Here is a 21,503-nt window from a genome sequence, read left to right as displayed (position 1 = left end):
TTTTTCCAGAGGCACCAGGAGCCAAACCCATGTGGGAGAGAGGTGCTCAACTGCTTGAGCCACATCCACTCCCCTTTCATGGGATGTTAAAATTAGAAATTTTATGGGATGTTAAAAGTTAGAAATTACCTTTGAATCAGGAATTTGGAACTAGTCTTTTTTATTGAGCCCAAGTGAAAGGAAAGAACAGGAACCAAAAGAAGTGTCTTAAAAATTCTTTCTGTCATCGCTATTAAATTTGCAAGCTTGAAATCATACTAGAAGGCTTCCCCAACAACTTTGTCATTGTCTTTTATTTTAGCAAATATTTCTCCTACAGCAAATATTTCTACCATTCTCCATATGGAAGGTAAAGCTCAAGAGGCCAGTCATAGATCTTCCTCAAATCTAAAACATGAACTCATTTCCCCTTACTCGTGAAAGGAAATCACAGCGCATACCTACAAAAGAGAAAATATAAGTGACAAGGTTTCTCTAGTATCGTAGGTCCCATTTAACTTCTCTAAGGCTCACTTTCATAACCTGTAACATGAGAGAAATATTGCCTTGCTTTCCTTACCCGAACAAAAAAATCCAAATGAAAAAAATGTTAAAGGCATAAACAGTTTTTCTAAAAAAATAAAAGAAGTCCTAAAATTGCAAAATGTTTCAAAATAAATTTGTAAATTGGCATTTGGAATTTAGAATATATTTTCCTATTAGAAGAATATTATAAATGGATTAATAGCAGATTTATGTGAGAGGGACAGGAGATTGATAGAGACCTGCCATATGCTGCAAAGAACTTTGGGAGGTCTCAAGGGCCCTGGGGGCTGATAGCACTGGTTCCTGAGCTTGCCAAACCAGCCTTTAGAACATTGTGCCTCCCAAAGACGGTAGAGTTGGGTGGAGATTGTGAACTCATTAGCAGATCTAGAGAGAAGAGAGGGGAAGAAAAAGAGAGGGAGAGAAAGGTAACTTCTTGTGAAGTATCTGACAAAGAGTTAGAGGAGACTAAAAGGAATGGGAATAAAGATCGCATTGGTTTAGTTATAAAAGAAGAGGGGAGATGAATGAATTAGAGTTTACTAACCTGTGAACAGTTCAGCACGAATGAAGGAGAGTCCCGAGGGAGGGTATTTCCCCACCAGCAATTGCACCCCTGCTTTTCTTCTCTCTGTTCTCAGTGGAAGAGGCCAACTCAGCCTCTCTTCACCCCCTCCAGGCATCTGCGCCCCATCACTTTTCCCCTCTACTCCTTTAGCTTTAAACTCTCCTTGTCTTACCCTTTGTAAGTAAACATGAGCCATTTTTCTGCTCTCAAACACACACACACACACACATGCTGTATTGGTTGCCTCTCCTTTCTCTTCCATCCTCACAGTCAAGTAGAATATGCTGGCTCTATTTCGTCCCCTCTTCACACCCTCTAAATCAAACTCTGTCCAATCCCCTCTCCTCCAACCCACACACACACCCTTCACCAAAACTACTCTGACGGTACTAGTAAGCAAGGTTAGGCGAGATTTACTCAGCTTTTGGGTAAGTTTTCATAGCTGTAAAATTGGAGCAATAATAATAACTATTAGTAAGGGTTGTTTGAGGATTAGAAATAATGTATGGAAAATGTTAAACATATGGTGGATGCTTAATAAATGGTAGCAATTTTTTATAATTAAGTGTATTTCAGGCCTTGACTTCTTTTCTAGATGTCAGACTCATATATCCATCTGCATTCTAGATAGCTCTACCAGGATGTCCTATAGGTATCTTAAACTTAATAAATAAAAATAGGGAAGCAGATGTAGCTCAAGCAATTGAACTCCTGCCTACCACATGAGAGGCCCCAGAGGGACCTCTCATTCGGTTCCCCATGCCTCCTGGAGAAGACAATCAAGACTGTGAGCTGGCACAATGGGCAGGCACAGCAAGCTGATGCAACAAGGAGACACAACAAAACAGGGAGCTGAGGTGGCTCAAGCGATTGAGCACCTCTCTCCCACATGGGAGGTCCCAGGTTCAGTTCCCAGTGCCTCTTAAAGAGAAAATGAGCAGAAACAGAGCACACAGTGAATGGACACAGAGAGCAGACACCAAGCACAAAACAACGATGGGGGGGATAAATAAATTAAATAAATCTTTTTTAAAAATCAATTTAAAAATAAATAAATGAGCAAATTATTTGGAAAATTATTTGGCTAAACACTGCATCAAAGGAGACATGCAAATGCCCAATAATCTCAAAAAGATGCTCACTATCGTGAGTCATCAGGAAAACTCAAATCACACCAACAATGAGACACTACTTCATATTTATTAGGATGGCTATTTTAATATAGACAGACAATAACAAGTGTTGGCAAGGATGTGGAGAAATTGGCATCCTTTTACAGTACTGGTGATCATGTAAAATGGTGCAGCATTTTGGAGAACAATTTGGCAGTTCCTCAAAAAGTTAAACAGAGTTACTTTATGACCCAGCAATTCAACTTCTAGATATATACACAAGAGAACTGAAAGCTTATGTCCACACAAAAGTTTGTACATGAATGCTTTTAGTAGCATTATTCATAATAGCTAAAAAGTGGAAACCACCCTAATGTCCACTAACTGATTAATAGAGAAACAGAATATTTACATCCATAAAATGGAGTATTTTTCAGCTATATACCATAGATAAACCTTGAAACATTAAGCTAAGTGAAAGAAGCCAGTCACAAAAGCCACATATCATATGATTCCATTTATATGAAATATCCAGAGTAGACAAATCTGTAGAGAGAGAAAGTAGACTAATGGTGGCCTAAGTCTTGCGGGGAGAAGAGGAAGGGTGTGTGTTCTTTTTGGATTGTTGGAAAGATTCTAGAATTGATTGTAGAGATGGTTACATAGCTCTGTGAAGACACCAAAACCACTGATTTGTACACTTTTAAAGGATGAATTCTGTATATCCAATTATGTCTCAATAAAAACCTTTTTAATTGAGATACTTCCATAAACTGTTCTACCTCCTATGCGCCGTTCCTTCAGTAATGACTCAACCTGTCTCCCAATATTTCATGCCAGAAATGTGGGACTCATCTAGGTTGCCTAGCACCCTTCTTTTACCATCCCCAGTATCCAAGTCTGATCATCTACTTCCCAGTTATTTCTAATATTTCCCACTCCTTTTCATCTCCACTGCCTTCCATTATCTCTTCCTTGGTATGGTCAAAGGCTGATTTTTCAGGCTTCTAGATAGACTCTCACTCCTTATTTATCTCTCCTCTCTATTGGTACCAAATCAATCAACCTAAATTATCAGTTTGAGCACATAACTCATCATTCAGAATTCTCCCATAGTTCCTTATTGCCTCTTGTATAAATCTAAAGTCCTTTGCATGGCATACAAATCCTTTCAGGAATGGGGCTCTTCACTCCCTGTCCTCTTTACTCATCTCTGTTTTACTCCACCACATGTTAAATTGCCATAAAATGAACTTCCCTTTCATAGTCCTTATGCCTTTGCACCCATTATTTCCTTTTTTTCAGAATGCCCTCTCCCCCAATATGGCTGCTTGGCCAACATGTACTCGCTTTCCAGTGCCCACTTGAATTCTCCTCTTCTCATCTGTCTCATCTAGGTGACTTTGGACTTCCTTGGTATGATTTATGTTACTAAATTATTCCACCATCTCTTCAGTAGTTTCTTAAGAGCAGAAACCATGCCTTTATCTTTCTCTGTCATCTTTCTCTTTGAAGGTGGTCTTTAAACCTTCTCAAATTTTCTTCTGTAATCTTATTGTTGTGTTATTGAATGAATTAGTTCTTATATAGCAGGCCCAGAGTAGAATTTCAAGACAGACTGGCTGATTTTGGGTATTACATATTAGAGATTATTAAAGAGAATGAAAATACACTGAATACATCTCCCAGTCATTTTCTCATCTCTTTAATGAACACTTATTCCTGTGCCAGACACTGAGATTAACACTGTGATGGAGGTACAAGGACATACCAAGCATAGGTGGTGACTTCAGAGGCCTTGGGATCAGGGAGGGGGTGCACTTGAACAGAAATTGCTGTGCCAGGCACTATGAAAGAGTCATGTGAGAAGGAAGCAGGTTCTGCCTCACGGACCTGAGCTGCCCTTGAAGCATGAGAAGAGAAAAGGAGAACTCTGCAAGCAGAGAAAACGGCCTTGAGAAAGAGCAGCGTGAGAAACCAGGAAAGCTCACAGAAGGGGGAGGCCTTAAAATCAGGTTAAAGCATTCGAGTGTTCATTCTTTCACTCAACAAGCATGGAGCGTGGGAGCGGGTCTCCACCGTGTTCTAAACATCAGAACTAAACCCTCTGCAGAAGTCCATGCCACCTAATCCAATATCGCCCTTTCCTGTGTGGTTTGTGTTGACTTTATGCACTTTTTTCATTCTTTAATGAGTTCTTTTCTGAGTATATTTTTATGGTTAAGAGTCTGGTCTCTAGATCCAGATGCCTGGGATCAAAATCGGCTCTTTGCAGCTGTGTGGCATTGAGCTCGTTATCTAACCTTACTGTATCTCCATATCTTTATTTATGTAATAGTATAACAATAGTATCTGTGTGGTAGAGCTATTATGAGGATTAAATGAGTTAATTCAAGTAAAGTCTTTAATAAATAGCACATAGTACCGTCTCAGTGTGTTGGCTGTTATTATTATTTTCCTGGATAATGATGAAAAAAATGCCCTCTACCCAAGGAATAAAATGATTCCTATTTCTGTTATTTATCTTAAATGCATAAACCTCATGTATTTTACCAAAGACTCTTTTTGAAAAAAAAAGGAAAAACAGTGAAAAAGGTAGCATAGGTTAAAAATTTGGTCATGAAATGAAAACTAGTTTTTATCTCATTTCTACTAACTCTGCCTTAATTCCATATTTCTTAAATGAAAAATATCTGTGATCATCTTCCTACATTTTAGTATTCATTATCTGGGGAGGATACAAGTAGCTGTATCTAAACATTCATACAAACCAGCCCATTGGATTTTTTATTGATAATTTGCCAATCTAACTTTTTAAAGAAATACATATTGAGTACATAAGAGGAGATAAGTACTCAAGGTGATACAGAGACACATCTCTGTCTCCAAAGAGTTTAAAGACCAGTAGATTGCAATAGATACACATAGAAACATCAAGTAATAGTTCAAATGTACCATTGAGTCTCAAATTCATCCTTCTGTGGACTGGTAATAAATGGTTATAAATATCCCCCAAAACAATTATGAGGAGTGGTTATTACACAAAAACATTTCCACCAAAAGTTTTGCTAATGGATCTACTAGTCAAAATAAGGATGTTGAAGAGTTGAAATAGTAAGTGAAACCGAGCTGGGAACTAAATTTAGAATGAGAACCTCACCAGCTTCTGTGGTATTTTGTGGGGATTTCACAAATCTGTGTGTTCACACAGTTTAGTCCCCTGCCAGTCTTTATCTCCTCATGATATCTCATCTCTAGTGGCTTTTCAATACTTGTTTCTAATTCCTAGCCCAAGAAACAGAGGCGTGTGTTTATTTATTTCATTATGTTATCACCCTTTAACTATGGATAGTACAAAATTTGAAAGTATTTGTCAAACATGTAGATAAAAGATACTTCCTCTCTACAAAATGCAATACAAATTATTTATTGCATTTTTAAAACAGAAAAATACAAGTAAAAATGTTTAAATCTCTTAACTTATTACCACATAGTTTATTTGGTAGGAAAAAGGCAACCTATTGTAAAAATACGAATGACTAGGAAAAACTTCTGGAATATCTGAAGCTGTATCTAAACTGAAAAACAAAGGAAGGCTCAAGACCTAGAATTTAGCACCTTCATACATACAAAGCATTGTTAAGGGAGGCCAAGTTGTAAGAGCATTTTTTCCCCAGGGACTATAGTTCCTTTTTTCAAGATCTAATTTTGAGTATAGATAAGAGGGTTTTTATTTCAAAACATGCTGCCTACAAATTGCCAAATATCTATTTTTTAAAAGGTAGAAAATTCTTTATGTCATCTAGATATATCCAAATCTCCACATATTTTTTTTAATCATATGGACCCAATTTGAATCATTTCAATGAATTTTTTATTGAACACTATATTCATAGCAAGATGGCTGTACAGACACCCTGTGCATGACATCAGTGATGTCACAGATGTGCTTGTGGGTCCTAGAACAGAATCATGCTTGCTGCCAGGACCCAAAGCCCTGGCTCTCATGCTCTAGCAATTATGAAAAGAATAGAATGAGTGGCCCTTTAGACATCGCAAATATTCTAAAATTTTAAAATATATTTCTGTTTATCTGAGAAAATGTTTTTAAGGACACACAAATAATAAGCCACAAATCTTAGTTTTTCTTCAAACTGAAGATCATGCAAGCTAATGAAGTCTTCCTCACTCAGTACCCAGAGATTATAAAATGGTAATTTCTTGGACAGATGTAGCCCACAGAGGTTTTTCGTTAGGCCTGTACAGGGTGGTCTCTCACAAAATTTCAAAATTTTTGAATTAGTTCCCAAAACTTACAAATCAGAATTTTCACCTAAAATCCAGTCTTCTAGCTCATTGTGGATCTACCAATTCAAAGGCTGCAGCCCCATAGGGCACCATTTGGCTGGAGTTCAATAGCAACTGCCTCGCAGGTCCCTCCAAATCCTCATTACCCTAGATTGTCTTCCTGTACTGAAAGCATTTATTACCCCACCTATGTGTTTTTTCCTCTTTTGGTGGATTTAAGAAGAAAGTGAAATATCACTTTTCCCAAATGGAGAATTTTTCTTCTCCATAATCCATTTGACTCATTATGGAATGAGCCCTAGAGACATTTGCATTTGTGAGTCCTTACTACAGACTCATCTGGCTGCTCACCAACATCACAGATGCAAAAGCTAAGGTGGGCCCTTCTATGTGCAGATGCTCAGAATGTTACTATTTGTGGGTTGGAAAAGGGAGACTCACCAGACAGCTACTGTGCTTCAGGCTTCTGGCATGTTTTCACTCCAAATGTTCAAATTGCAAGACCTCTTCCTTCAGCAGGAAAGTAGTTTGGGGAATTTCTAGAGCATTTGTCAAGCCTGGTTAGGCTAATAACTTATTCCTTATTTCCATTTAAAATGTCTAGATTATTTCCAAGGTTTTCAATCAGATTTCTGTAGTTTTCTTTTAGAGGTAAGTTCTCATAATCAACAAAATAGCTGTTCATTAATGATACTGAAAGAGCACGGGACTTGGTGCCAATGCCTCCCAATATGTACTCTGTAGATTCTGGGAAAGTTTAATGGAAAATAGAGTATAGGTTAGGCTAGTTATTTAGAAAAAATGCATGAATGCATGCTTAGTGGCAAATATACTTTCAGATTCCATGCACTATAGTGAGTATATAGTTTCACTCTGTCCCACTTCCTCTTAGCATTAAGTTGCTTTGGATTTGTTGGCTATTACAAGTAATAACAGGGACTTCTCCATGTCAGAACTGAGTAAATTACAGGTACTTATTATCATTTTCAAGAATTTTCAGGATAATTTCCTTGTGGACAAATTCCAGGATAATTTCTAGCAGTTAGATATAATGATTGACTTATACTATTAGTGACACTATCCAAGGTGAGCTGGTACTCTTTCTTTGTTGTTGCATGTTCCTCTACAAAGAAAAACCAGAAACCAGGGAAGGGTTGTGCACTGGTCAGTGCACCTGCAAGCACTGGGCTCCAAACACCTGGCTTCATCATTTTGCTCATTCAGGTGTTCTGCTAGTGTTTTTCTGGCTACTCAGAGGAAACTCTGTAGATCTAATAGAGAAAGAGGTGGTGGGAGTAGAAAAGACAGGAAACTTCCACTTGTCAAGGGGAACTTTCCTCACAGTACTAGGTTCACCATCTCATTTTATAAAGGAGATAAAAGGATTGCCTGAGTTTAAACAGTGAGTTAGTGGCACAAAGGGAAATATTTCACCACAGTGAGCTTCCACAGAATCTAGACTCATGCTGTGGTCACGGGGACATAAAGAAAGCATGTGGCAGAAGCCTGGCTTTCAGCTATGCACCCACTTGTGAGTTTTCTCACATGAAGCAACTCTTTGGACATTTCGATATGGAAAAATGAAGGAGCTATATAGCTATCAGTCACAGAATTTCTGCTCATTGGTCTGATTTCAAGGGAATTTAGCTGTTGGACTTGGCAAAGTTATTCCAATGTGGTCATTGCCCTTTACCAAAATAATTTTTTTTGTTAAGGATTAAGGACAGTGAAGGTCTTAGTAAAACTCTAAAACCTCTGGCTCATGGGTGCTGGGTATTCAAAGCAGTTCTTGGTACCTAGATATGGGTGAAGGTGCACCTGAGAAAGCAAAACCTTGGAACGTAAAACTGGGCCTCAGCACAAGCCACTGGCTTTCTGGTCATTTACTCCCACTACCCTGACATAAATTTTTCTGGTTGCTTTTGGGCACTCCAATTTTGACCTCTCGTTAACTCTTCCAGGAAAAACCTGCACATGTCCCCTCTCCTGTCCAAACTCACTCCTATAGCGCCACTAGGCTTTGGGACTCTGTCCCTTCTCTCTCAAGATACAGACTAGTCTGCAAATTACATCCCCCAATGTCCTTGTCCCCAAATCCCACCCACATGAGACAGTGGCAGCTTTTTTTTCCAAGAGGGATAAGGGCGGGGTGAAAGGATTTTTTAGAAGCCACCCACCTTTCAACCAGTTTTTTGAGGATCAGATTGCTCCCATCTCAAGTGTGGGGAGAGACTTCCCAATGATCTTAAATGCTTGAAAGGAAATTCAAGGAGGCTCCTGAGTGCCAATGGACAGCCTGCCCAGTGAAATGAAAGCAATCCTACAGGAGAGGGCCACACCCACACAAGAGCACAGCATTCTTCTTTGTGGCCTCAGTTTGGACTCTTGAAACCCGGGCCAGAAAGCACAGAGCCCAGCATGGTGACACTGCTGCTCCTGCCCTGTTCTCTGTGGCTCCCTCCCCCCCCACACCACCACCCCAGGGTGGTTTTCCTGCTTGCAGAACATCTGCTCACCAGGGAGTCCCCTTCTCGAACCCCATCTTTCATGACTCAGTATAAACACAAATACTTTGGGGCAGTTTCTAGGGCAGAAGCTCTAAACTATGAATCTGAGATCTGTAAAACCACTTACCCATCTGTGGAATTTCATGTATTTGTGTTCATGGGGATAAAGTCTATAGCCTTTATCAGGGTCGCAACAGGGTCTTCAATCAATAAAATTTAAGAGCCACTAATCAGCATAAAGACTCATTGCCCCAAAGGATTTTGGAAAAAGACAGGAAAATCAGTATTCCTTGATGTAATGTTTGTATTCCCTGAAACAAACTTACCAATTGCAAAAGGAGAGGAAAAACCACTTCACTCCCTGGTTCGCACCATCAGCTTTGTAGAGCCAGAAATAATTTTAGAGATACTGAAATGTGGACCTCTTTCCACGAGTCCATGAACAACCTGAAACTGAATATCCAATTTTAAAAACACAAAGTGTTCCTATTGCAGAGGCATCTCTGATACTGTTGAGGCTCCTTCACTTGAAGCTCCTTCACTTACCTCCAATACCCTTCAGTACCATGGCCAGACTCAGATTGCCTGTTGTGCCCTAGCCTCAGCCAGGAGCCACCGTGCAGTCCAGCAGCCTTGTATGCCTCCTTCTAAAGGGCATGGCTTCCGAGGATCCAGAGACAAGGGTAGAATTCTAGCCACTTCACAAAAAGATCCACAAATGGCATCCTTTCAAATTAATGAACAGTGATGTTTTGTTGGTTCCCAATCCATAAGAGTTCAGTGCAGTGCAGCTTAGACTAAAGAAATTGGTAATACTTGTAATCTCTATACCTTACAGGGGGCTTTGTATGTATTTAATTTCTCTCTTCCCAGGAGATTAAAGGGGAATAATCTAATTTTTTCCTATTAAATACTCTGGCAAACAAGGACCAGCAATATTATTTCTATGTCATAAAAATAAATTGAAACACAAAAAAAGTGAATTTTTTAATTAATCAATTTGTCAATCAATAAGCATTTATTAAATGTCATCTTTTAATCCAATTAAAAGTACTACTCTATAGCCAAGGGGCCTAATTCTTATCTTGTTAGGAAAACAAAAAAGGTATTTGCTATAGACTCAGCATCCAAACAGTCCTTTATTAGCTCAACAATATCAATTAAGCAAGCAATGACTTTACCCTCCAGACATAATGCCAACGCCTGGGAACCGAATGGTGAACTAAGCCGACCAACTTCCTGTCTGATGGAGTGTTCAGTTTAGTGGGGTAAAGCAATTTTACCAACTAATCAGACAAATTAACATATAATTACAATCTGTTATAAGAGCATAAAAGAAACTTCACTCAAAAGCTAGGAAAAAGAATGACAAGAGAGATTATTTTAGCTGAATGATCGGGGAAGACCTCTTTGAAGAAGTGATATTTAAGCTGAGAGCTGAAATCTGGAGATTGATTCAGTGAAGAATGTGAGTGAATAGAGGGCTTGAGACACTGGCTAGACCATTATTCTGTTTATTGAGTTGCGGAAGACTGGTAGGGTAGGGGGGTGTGGAGTGAAACCTAGTGTTGTGCCTAAAATGTGTTAAGGTTCATCTACCTATAAAAATCCCATGTGTAGATGTCAAGTTGCAGTTAGTTATACAAATCTGGAGTTCCAAGGAAAGGTCTGGGGTAGAATTTTAAATTGGGAGTTATCCACAGGTGAACAACATTAAAGAGCCACAGGAATAGTTCAGATCACTTAGGACAGAGGTTCTTAACTAAGGATCCATGGAAGGATTTCAGGGGGTCCATAAGCTTGAACTGAAAAAAAAAATCAATTTATTATCTTTATTTTCTCTGACCTCCAAAGTTGAGTGTCAAAAAACTATCTACCACTATATTCTGAGAAGGGGTCCATGGTTTTTACCTAATTGGCAAAAGGGTCAGTGGAAGAAAAGAAAAGTTAGGAACCCCTGACTTAGGAAGAAAATATAAAGAGAGAGGCATTCCAATATCTAAAAGTCAGAAAGCATCTTAAGAAAGAGCTGTCAGAAAGGCAGAAGGAAAACTTGAAGCATGTTGTGCCATGAGGCCAAGAAATGAACATGCTTCTTGGAAGTTGAAACCATCAACTTGGTTGAATATTACTGGAAAGTCAAATAAGAAAAAGATGGGAAACTATCTAATTTTTGAAACTTTTGCCATCAGGAAGTCATTGGTGACCTTGACAAGAGGAGCTGTGAAGAGCAGAAGCCAGGTTGGTATGAGTTGAAAAACAAATAGGAAACAAAAAAGCAAAGACAGCATTTGTAGACTATCTAACAAGTTTAACAAGTTGGACTGTGATTGGAGTGTAGGGAAATTGGCAGGAGATGGTGGGGATGAAGGGATATATTTTTTTTCTTCTTCTTCTTCTTCCCCACGCCTTTCAAGGCATAATTTTTATAAGATGAGGTACTGGAGCATTCCTATCTGCTGATGAGAAGAATCTAGTGGAGAAGAAGCTAAGGACTCAGAAGGAGGTGGTGGGAATAAATGAAAGTGAGGGGATGGGTTCCAGTTATAACAAGAATGAAGGAGGACAGAAAATGATATGGTTGCAAACACAGGTAAAGTTTATAAAATTAGTTAAGGGGAAGCTGAGGAGAATAGCATAAATCAAGACATAATCATCAAAACCAACAGGAGGAATTTGTTTATCTAATCCACCTGCCTCCAGTGCCTGAAGTTCTGAAAAAAAGGAAAGAGAGAAGTAGGGCAATGAGCTCCCCAGGTTCCAAAAGGAAAAGTCCCAGGATGAACCATCCCATCACTTAAGATCAAACGATCCTTGTCTGCTCTCTAATACACAATGTGAACCTAATTCCTAGGACTATTTTTCTGCTAACTAAATATCTGGATCATTGCCTGCCAACTTTTGATGCTTTTAGACACCAAAGACCTATGTTGAGAACACACAGCTCAGCTTTTCACACACCTTATTCAGAAGGACTTTGGTTAATTTATATCTCATTCTCACCCTGGTGCTCATGCCCAGTATTTCATTAAGTGTATGAAGTCATCACCACTTACTGCTCAACAGTGGTTACAAGAAATGATGACATGTGTTACTCACCTAAAGTTTTTTTAGGGCATGTTAGAGGGAGGTTTTTAATTAACTGACAAAGACCATGATTTCTCAACTTCAGAACTATTGACATTTTGGGTGGGATAATTCCTTGTTGCAGGAACTGTCCTGTGCATTGCAGGATGTTTAACAGCGTCCCTGGTGCTCACCCACTAGGAGCCAGTAGTACCCTACCCCCACTCCTAGCTAGGACAGCCAAAAATATCTCCAGATATTGACATTTGTCCCCCAAATGGCTAACTCGCGCCCAGCTGAGAACCCAGATATAGACGGATATCATAACATCAAAATGGAACTGAAATAGTCAATCAAATATGCAACATTTTTTTCTAGTACCAGAATGTCTTTCTTTTGTACAGGCAACTGTCTGGCTACTTGATTGAATTTTTTGGTTTTCAAATGAATACTAGAAATCTTCTTCAACCACAAACATCTTCAAAACATCATCTCTGCTTGATTTTAATTATTGAACCAATTGGCAGGATTTACTGTGTCAGAGTTTTATATAATTTAGAATGTTTTTAAGCTTTTAAAATTTAAACTTGCTCCCTACTTTACTGTCATTTTTGGCTCTTGTTTTTTTCTTTTTTTAAAAATGTTCAGTTTTGTTTTATTTTATTTTTGCTGTTTATTGTAAACTGATTTAATTCTTTTTTGGAGGAAGTCAGAAGATAAATATTTCTGAACACAGGCATTTCTTTTCAATATGTGAATAAAAAGGGGAAAGTTTCACCTCCTTTCGCATTGCCCAACTACTCTAGCCTACTAGAGCAATCCTACCTATGACTTTGTATAGAATGCATTGGCTGTATTACAGTTTCAATCTATCAATCATCTACTATGCTGTATTGTTGTTTTGCAGAGTTGTCGGAGGCAAAGAATGATATGCAATGTGAAATTATTAGTCATGATTTGTTCTACTACCAGTTCTAACACTTATTGACAAAAAGCTTAATTTTATTGGTGTTGGCTTCCTCACATTCAAGTTCAATAAACGTTCACTGAGAGACATATAGTTTCTCCAGGTCAATACTTGACAATGTCCTAAAGGCTGCTTTGTGGGAGGATATGGCTGCTCCATATGGCAACAACTTTTGAGGAGCAGGATGTTCACAAACAAGTTTTCATTTTCATAAATAACCCAGTAAGATTTAGCCTTCCCTTTTGGGAAAATAAGATGTTTAATCTCTCTTGTGTAGTACATACATTATGCATAAACAAATATTGAGCTCTGGTTAATGATATACAGGCTGAAGTGTTTAGGAAAGAAATACAACTTACATTGGAAAATGGTGAATGGATAAATGGATAGGAAGTATAGTAAACTCTTAGTTGTATAATCTAATTGGTGATTTATGACTATTCACTGTATAATTCTTTCAACTTGTTTGAAAAATTTCATCATAAAATGTGAATTAAAAAAACTTTAACTGATTCTGAAAAATGTCCAAAAACTTCAGAAGGCAAATCCATTCTTAACCATCTGGAACAATCTTGTCTTTCATGTCTTTTCTTAAGCCGCTCCTTTAACACGTACCCTATGATTCAGCTCCACCAAGTTACATGTTATTCCTGGTATGGCTCTTTCAAAAAATTGTTTTCTCTTTTGAAGAGTGGCTACTTTTGTTTCTATACCCTGCTCAAATGTCACCAATATTTAGGAACTTCCCTACCTCACCCTGATATATTAGTCATCTCCCTTCCCCAGGCTCCCACAGAATTTTGTATAAACCTTTAGGTAGAACACCTTATCTATGTATTGTAAGATGAGTACTGTAGTAATTTTTTAAATGTTGACCTACCTCACCAGGCTGTAATATCTGGTAAGGTAAAGTCTATGTCATTATTTATATTTGTATAATATGCAGCACAAAGCACATATTTAAAATATTTACCAAATGAATCATATTACATGTAAGTATATTTTGAGTTCTTTTCTATTGCCTTTTTTAATTGAATGTCCATCCTAGCTTCCACATCAGAGGTCTCATAAAATGGACTATGCTTACTGTGTATTTTTGTTTTTTATAACGTACGGTTGAAGTATTTTCCCAATCTGGCAATTAAAGCTCAAAACAATTATCTAAACATATAAGCCTCTCTTACTCAAGCTTGATACAAGGGAGTATTCCAAATAGTTGCAGAATTTTATTCATGTCACTTTTGTCAGTCGTCCCTGTAGCTCTTTAAAGTAAACCCTCAATTCTTACACAAAAACATCACTATCGTGGCTTAAGTCAACCCAAGTTCCTACAGCTTACAGGAGTCAACTGCACTATTTCTTCTAAAACAGAGATGTAAATAGCAGGAGATATGTTTTCCTAGCCTTCTTTAAAGTCTGCTCAGCCCTTTAATCCACCTCAAACCAAGGCCCCAAGAAATGTCTTATAGAGTGAGTATGGTTCGCCTTCTTCGTGCCAAAATTGTGTCACTTCTTGTAAAATCTAAGTATAACTTAAAGCAAAGTGTCACTGCAGTTAATCGGTCAGGTCTAACAGTCATGCTTTATTTTATACCTATCATCATCTGCAATAGTGCAACTAGAGGCTTAGCTTTTCAGGAGCACTCTGCCTGAGGTAATGGGCACCACAGTTGGGAGAATTCCTCAACAATGAAAACAGAACATGTTTATTTTGGGTAGGGCTATGTATTAGGGTTCTCCAAGGAAACAGAACCAACAGGATGTATGTGTATGTGGCCATGTGTGCATAATGTAAATATTATGAGATTTATTATAGGAATTGGCTCATGTGACCATGGTGACTGGCAAGTCATAATCCCATAGGGCAAGCCACAAATTGGGAACGCCAGTGATGATAGTTTCAATGAATTCCCCAGGAGGAGCTTGCTGGTTGAAGTAGAGATAGAAATTCTTCCTTCTGATGACTGAAATCATCAGTTCTCCTTTTAATTCTTCAACTGATTGGAGAAGACTTCTCTCTCGTTTCTGAAGGCAGTCTCCTTTGTTGCTTTTAGATGTAAACAGCTATAGAAGCAATTAACCCACCCATGATTTAAATTCACAAAAGATCCTCACAGTAAGGATCAGACAGCGCTTGCTTCACTACACAACAGGACACCATCACCTAGCTAAGTTGACAAATGAACTTCACCACCCCAAGCTACAAGGATAGTGCAGTGTACAATCATGAATCCACAGAATCCTGGCACGTATCTGCTGTCCTATAGCAGCCTTCTAATGGAAAGGACTATGTGTTAGATGTCACTTTCTTAGGGTATAACGTCAGTTGTTTGACAAGGATGGCAGCGTCCCAACTGCACAGAGTAACTGCCCTTTTCATACAGAGCATCATTTTTTAACATAGATATAGTAAGAGACTCTGGCTGAATGGAAAAGGCATATACTTTGTTTCCAGACTAGGACTAGCACCCTCACTTCACCAGTTACTGGCTCGTGACCATGTGCAAGATACTGAAACCATCTGAAATTTAGTTTTCTCTTCTGGAAGAATGTTGACAATAATGCTAGCCTCTGGGTGTTATGAAAATAAAAGTTGGTTTCTTTCCTCTCCCAGTAGAGGGCCCAACTACAGAAGAAAATAAAAAGAGGCAGATTCATCTCAGAATCGGAGTGATTGGGGGAGAAAAAGAGACAACAGAGAAATTTCCAGCATCACCATTCAGATTGGGCACTTATTCCTGCCAAAAAAAAAAATAATAATCTCTGAAAGTCTTGTCAATTCATATTCAAATGGCATGCATTCCATGCATAGATGAAATACTTTGCTTTTAAAAAACAGAAATGAAAAACAGAGCACAATCCATAGTTCAGTCAAATTGAACTTATGATATGATTTTCCCAGAGCCAAATACAGAGTTTATACTTAGTTCTTGTATTTCAAAATGGTTTTAAATTCTAGAGTAGTTAATAAGGTCAAGAAATATATATTAAATTGGTTTGTAAGCATTCGTCTTTGATGATCATGGTATGTTAGGTTATGTCTGCAGAAAGGCCTTCCTTCTTCCTGTCTCCTTGACTCCAGGTCTAAAGAGTTCTGTAAAACAGAGCTGTAATATACATTCCTGGGAAGGAATCCCTAAAGGGTTCCTTCCTAAAGTTAACTTATATAAAAGGCTCCAGGGAAACTCAGTTCAGACCATTTTGATTTATTGGATGGAGGGGAAAATATTACTTGTCCAAAACAAAATGGAAGAGTGACAAAAACAGCCTATTAAAAACTTGAAATCTGATTACAGGGCAAATTGACTGATGACTCCTTGCCTGCGTCCTTCTCCAGCCCATTGCCCTTTCTTTAAATGAGTCTAAATGCCTCTGAAGTGAAAAGAAGTGATTAAACTCCACATTCAAATGCAGTACCTGGCATTTTAAAAATAATTAAGCAGCAGAAAAGTAGTAACTAAAATGAAGCTCTGGGATTAGATATGAATTTCAATTTTTCTCTGTTATTTCCCCCATTACTAGTTCTTCTGTTCAAGACTGTATGTGGAACACATTCACAGCTTAAACTCTGAGTGTGCTTATAAAACAGAAGTGGATCAAAAGCATAATGATTTATACAAAGGCTTTGGAACATTTTGTGAGGTGGGGAGGTGTTTTAGTTTCCTGGCTGCTAAAACAAATACCATACCATGGGATGGCTGCACAACAGGAATTTATTGGCTCACAGTTTCAGAGGTATAAAGATTTGCAACCTCCTGGGGAGGTATCTTCTGGCTGGCTGGCCACCTTTGGGGCTCCCTGGCTTTTCCCTCACCTGACAATGCACATGGCGGCATCTTCTCCTGTCTCTTCAGGGTTCCGTTGACTTTCAGCTTCTGGCTGCTCCCATGGCTTCTCTCTCTGTGGCCTTCTCTAGAAAGCCATCAATAATAGGACTAAGACCCATCCTGATTCAGTTGGGGCACAACTTAACTGAATTAACCTCATCAAAAGGTCCTCATTACATGAATTTACACCTGTAAAAATGGATTAAGAATGTGTTCTTCTGGGATACATAATTTCAAGCCACCACAGGAAGGGTCCTCCAAAACAGACACCAAGTTAGTATATATATATATAAATACTTAAGTATATATGGCAGTACTTGGCAAATAAAGAAAGCTTCTGAAAGTAAGAGTACCAATTTGATCAGATGGAAACTTACAAGATACTGAGATATCTGCAGCTATGTGAATCATTTATATATTGAGTTGAATTCTCATCTTATAGTAGGGTACCAAGGTTTATTTACCTCAAATTCTGTAGACTATATCCAGGAAGGTAGACCTTTAGTCCACCATTTTATTATTTTTCTCTTTTTTTTAAACTCACTTTCCACTTTAGTCCTCTTGAACTGTTCAAAAAGTTTTGATGATTACACTAGTCACTAAGGAAAAATGCTCTTTCAGTCAATTCATGAATGAAATGGTTTTCAGGATATTTTTTACTTCAAATAAAGCTACTATTCACATTCACACTCAAAACAGCTGCTTTAGAAAGAAACCCTGCAATAGCGCATGTTGTCACAAGGCTGTTGACTTGCCTTTTCCTGCGTCTAAAGCTTGGTCATGACAATGCACAGCTGCCCTGTAAAATTATCAGGTGCCACGCAGTGTCATATTTACAACTTTCCTAACCTACTGATCAGTGTGCATGAGATGGCATATCACTCATCTGTTTGTCCTTTGCCTATCAGAAGATAATATGCTATATCACTTTTTATCAGAAAGGACATTTCTACAGGTGTGTAAGTGCATGGTCATGAAAGAGTTAATTGCAAGTGGTCCTTCTCTGGAAGACAGCATAAACTAAGCAGAAAAATGTGGCCTTTGGAATCAGAAGACTGGGGACTTAGTTGAGCTCTGACAGTTACTAGCTTCGTGACCATGGACGGTCACTCACCCTCTCATCCTCAGTTTCCTCTCAGTCACAATGGCAGTGAAGTCCACCTTCCTGCACAGGAGTGGGACAAAGTGCACAAAAATGCCTTATACATGTGAATTCGTATATAAATGCAGAGGGTTGTCTTCTCAGGAATAAAGATGGGCTTAAGGAAGATCAAAGGACAAAGACTGTGCATAAAAAAAGACTCCATCAAATCAATGACAATTTGAAACCACACACACACACACACACACACACACACACACAATCAAAGACTCCAAATCCCATAAAACAATGGAAACATGGCACTCAAACAGCTAAGTAACTCCAGGTTCCATAAATGAGCAATCCATACAAAGGGAAAGGGAGAACCAGGGAGTTAACTCTTTGGGAACAGATTTGTTTGAAACACAAAGCATTAGTTATTTACCATCTGGCAGGAATAAACAAACAAAATAAACAGGACATTGCAGAATTTGTTTCCTTATCCTAAAAGTTTCCAAGAAAATAATTTATTTTGTTTCAAAACAGCCCTGGAGTATGACTTGTAGACTCTGTGATGATTCTCATTCCATCTCTTGTGTCTCCATGTAACACCCACTGGACTATACCATTGTCAATTCCCTGCAAGGATTGGAAGTAATTTCCAGTGTTTCTGCTTTAGCAGATTGCCTTGCAGACTGCTGTTGAGCTGTGCTTCAATCAGGCAGGTGGGAAGTAGATTAAAAATTCACTTTCTCGCTATAGATAGTTTGATCTTCAAAATGTATTATCATGTCATAACAACCTTGAAAAACTTGATAACTTTCATAAAGCCATCTATGCATGGTCTACTTGCTGAATTCTCCTCTTGGTTAACCAAAGGATCTTCCTGACCTGTTACAGATTATTCGGGAGCTCTTTCTCATTATCACCAGCCCTAATTTTCATGTTTAACCACACGGAGGAACGTGGAGGGCCAAATAAAAAATTGTAAAGCATTCAAGAAATAGGTTACAATAAGACTCTTGCTCTGTCAGATGACCCAGAAAAGCCAGCGGTTTGAGACCTCCGGTTTTAAATGAGGCAGGTAGGGGAAGAAGCGTGCAGCCAGGGCCACAGCAGGTGTGGGCCGCATCGCAGCAGCAGGGGAAAGCGCCTCACGGCTCAGAACAAGTCGAGTGACTGATTGCATTGTTTCTGGGCCTAAACAACCTTCATGGGCTACCAGCCTTGCAGCTGGAGCCCCAGCTAACAGCTCCCACAGCAGTTGACTAAGCCAGCTATTTGGGGTGGGGCATGAGGGGAGGGGTCATCCTCAGTAGGAGAGGAGTGACAGGAAAAACTGAGAGCAGTGCGTTCCTGGTTAATGATAAAGCTCTCAGCTGCTGTTCTTAGCAACGTGGGAGCCGTCACTTAACTATTTTCAAAGAGAAAAACATGCCGCCAGCCGTGATCCCACACAGCTTGGGTTTGGACTGTCAGGGGAGGAAACCCAGCCCTTCCTGCCCTGGAGAGTTCGGAGGGGCTGTGGCACACACAGTGTCTAAGCTTATTGTATGGGAGATGGTCTCGTTTGCATTTCACGAGCTTTTAAGCTTAAACGTGTGGGCTTAGTCTATGCGCTCCACTGCTTTCACATTTTAATATCCACGGCACCGTGTCGCTGAGGGGGGCTAGCCTGAATTCCAGTGGACAGGCCTTGTGCAGGCATCAGCCCTAAATACAGGGCCTCACATATGTCTCTCCTGCACCCAAGTGTTGTCACCTCCTCTTTTAGAGAGGAGGCGCCTCCCAAGGTGCTCCAGCCTGTGTTTAAAGACCAGTTGTCCTGTTTTCATGCCCTCCTTTACGTCTACTGGGGAAATGGCTGTTGCTCATTTTCCCTCTTTTTCAAGGTTCCAGGGAGGTTAAGTGGTGTGAAAACTCAGGACAGATGACAAGAGCCATCCCAAGGCTCAAAGAGTGAGTTCCAATGTCTCCCACCCCATGTACCACCTTGGTGGGAAGCACCCAGGACCGTCTTGGACTGATGCAATCCCTCTGGTTCCTCGGCACTGGTGGCTGGTGAGATCTGAGTATCAGAAAGTCACCTGGTGAAAATGCAGCTCTTGGCCCACTTAAAACTGGTCTTGTGAGAAGCAGCCCAGGGTTGTGATAGAAAAGAGGGTGGGTTCTGGGGTGGCATCTAGGTGTGCTGTGCTGTGACAAGCAAAGTCACCTATAGGTCCCCTGGTCCTCAGTTTCCCCATCTGTAAAACTGGAATACTAATATAGAAAAATATGTGAGGATTACATGAAAGTAAATGCACTAGCTTAGCACATTGTCTGGCATGGAAAATGCATATAAATGTAAGTTCTCATTATTAGCAAGGCCATCGTGCTGGTCCTAGGAGCAGAAGCACTGAGCTCTCATTTGTGGCTTCATTGCTAACCAAGGACGTGACTCATAAATTTTCTGCATGCTCCAACTCCCTCATCTTTGGAATGAATTTATTAAACTGTGCATTCAGTCATTCCTGTCCAGATCTAAAAGTCTTTGACTCTATGGGTAAACTATCTGCATGTAAGATAATTATTTTTATTATTTCATGATTAGAATTTTGAAAGTGGATTTTTCACAATAATCTGTAGAACTTCGAGAATTCATTACTTTGGTAATGCAAAGGATGTGTGAGTCCCATTTGGACACTCCCTTTTATTGTGGGAGGCTCTTCTATTCTGTGTTTATTAGAGAAACAGTTTCACCTGAGAATTTTTTCCACTATCAGTTTCCTGAAACTGTTCCAGGAGTAGCCTCTATAAAGAATTACCGGGCAGGACAGCAGGTCCCCGCAGTGAAACAGGGAATTCGCTGGACCACGTGGCCACAAATTGACCTGAGGACCTCTCACAAACGGCATCAAAAGGAAAGGAGGAATCAGAAATGTTCTTTCTTATTGGACACTCTAGGATTGGTGGATTCATCTAAATTTTATTAAGGAAAGGAAGAGAATTTTCTGATGCCAGAAAGGGGCATCTGAAACTTCTTCCATCACTGATGTTTGGCTGATGCAGTGTCCAAGACAAATTGTGTAGAGGGCTTGTCTGTGGCAGAGCCAGCATGTCCTGGGGCATTTTCAACCCATTCTCTGTATACAACAAGGACAGCAAGGTTGGGGAGAGAGCAGCATTCCCTCCAGGCAGAGAGCCAAAGGAAGATAATTGTGCAATCCATTGGACACTTGGAGAAACAACCCTTCTTGGTGTCTTGGGCTTAATGTGAGCAAACAACTATTTGGCGAGAACTCAAATAAAAACAATCTCTCTCTGCTTCCCTCCCCAGGGTCCAGGCAGTCCAGGAAAAGAAGCCTGCCTGGTTATCTCTCTGCAGCACTCTGATTCAGAGAGCCCTCACTTCCAGGGTTTTGCATCATCTGTGTTCAGGAATCTGTGCTCTCCCTTTCCCCTTTTTTCTTTCCTCGTAAGCATCCTGCTGGGGACCACCGTGGAAGGACAAAAGTCTCTGAACAACGGCCTGGTTCCATTGTGGTGTCTGCCTTGCTGCT

At 39.5% G+C, this 21,503-nt stretch overlaps 1 protein-coding gene across 15 annotated transcripts in view; it reads right to left on the bottom strand.

Annotated features, from left to right (window-relative positions):
• RASGRP3 (RAS guanyl releasing protein 3) overlaps nt 1-21,503 on the bottom strand; it is a 107,821-nt gene that overhangs the window by 60,689 nt on the left and 25,629 nt on the right. The window contains exons 2-3 of one of the 15 annotated variants that reach the window (XM_071208765.1): nt 9,347-9,473; nt 6,955-7,260 (exon numbers count right to left, since the gene is read on the bottom strand). The exons of the other annotated variants lie outside the window; for them this stretch is intronic. The gene's annotated coding sequence lies outside the window, so the exon portion shown is untranslated. The remainder of the gene's footprint in view (nt 1-6,954; nt 7,261-9,346; nt 9,474-21,503) is intronic. 15 annotated transcript variants of the gene reach the window in all.

This window comes from Dasypus novemcinctus, chromosome 17, assembly GCF_030445035.2.
Source record: "Dasypus novemcinctus isolate mDasNov1 chromosome 17, mDasNov1.1.hap2, whole genome shotgun sequence".
In the NCBI taxonomy this organism is placed as follows: Eukaryota; Metazoa; Chordata; class Mammalia; order Cingulata; family Dasypodidae; genus Dasypus; species Dasypus novemcinctus.
Note: the sequence above shows the minus strand (reverse complement) of the source record. Positions and strands in the feature narration are given on the sequence as shown.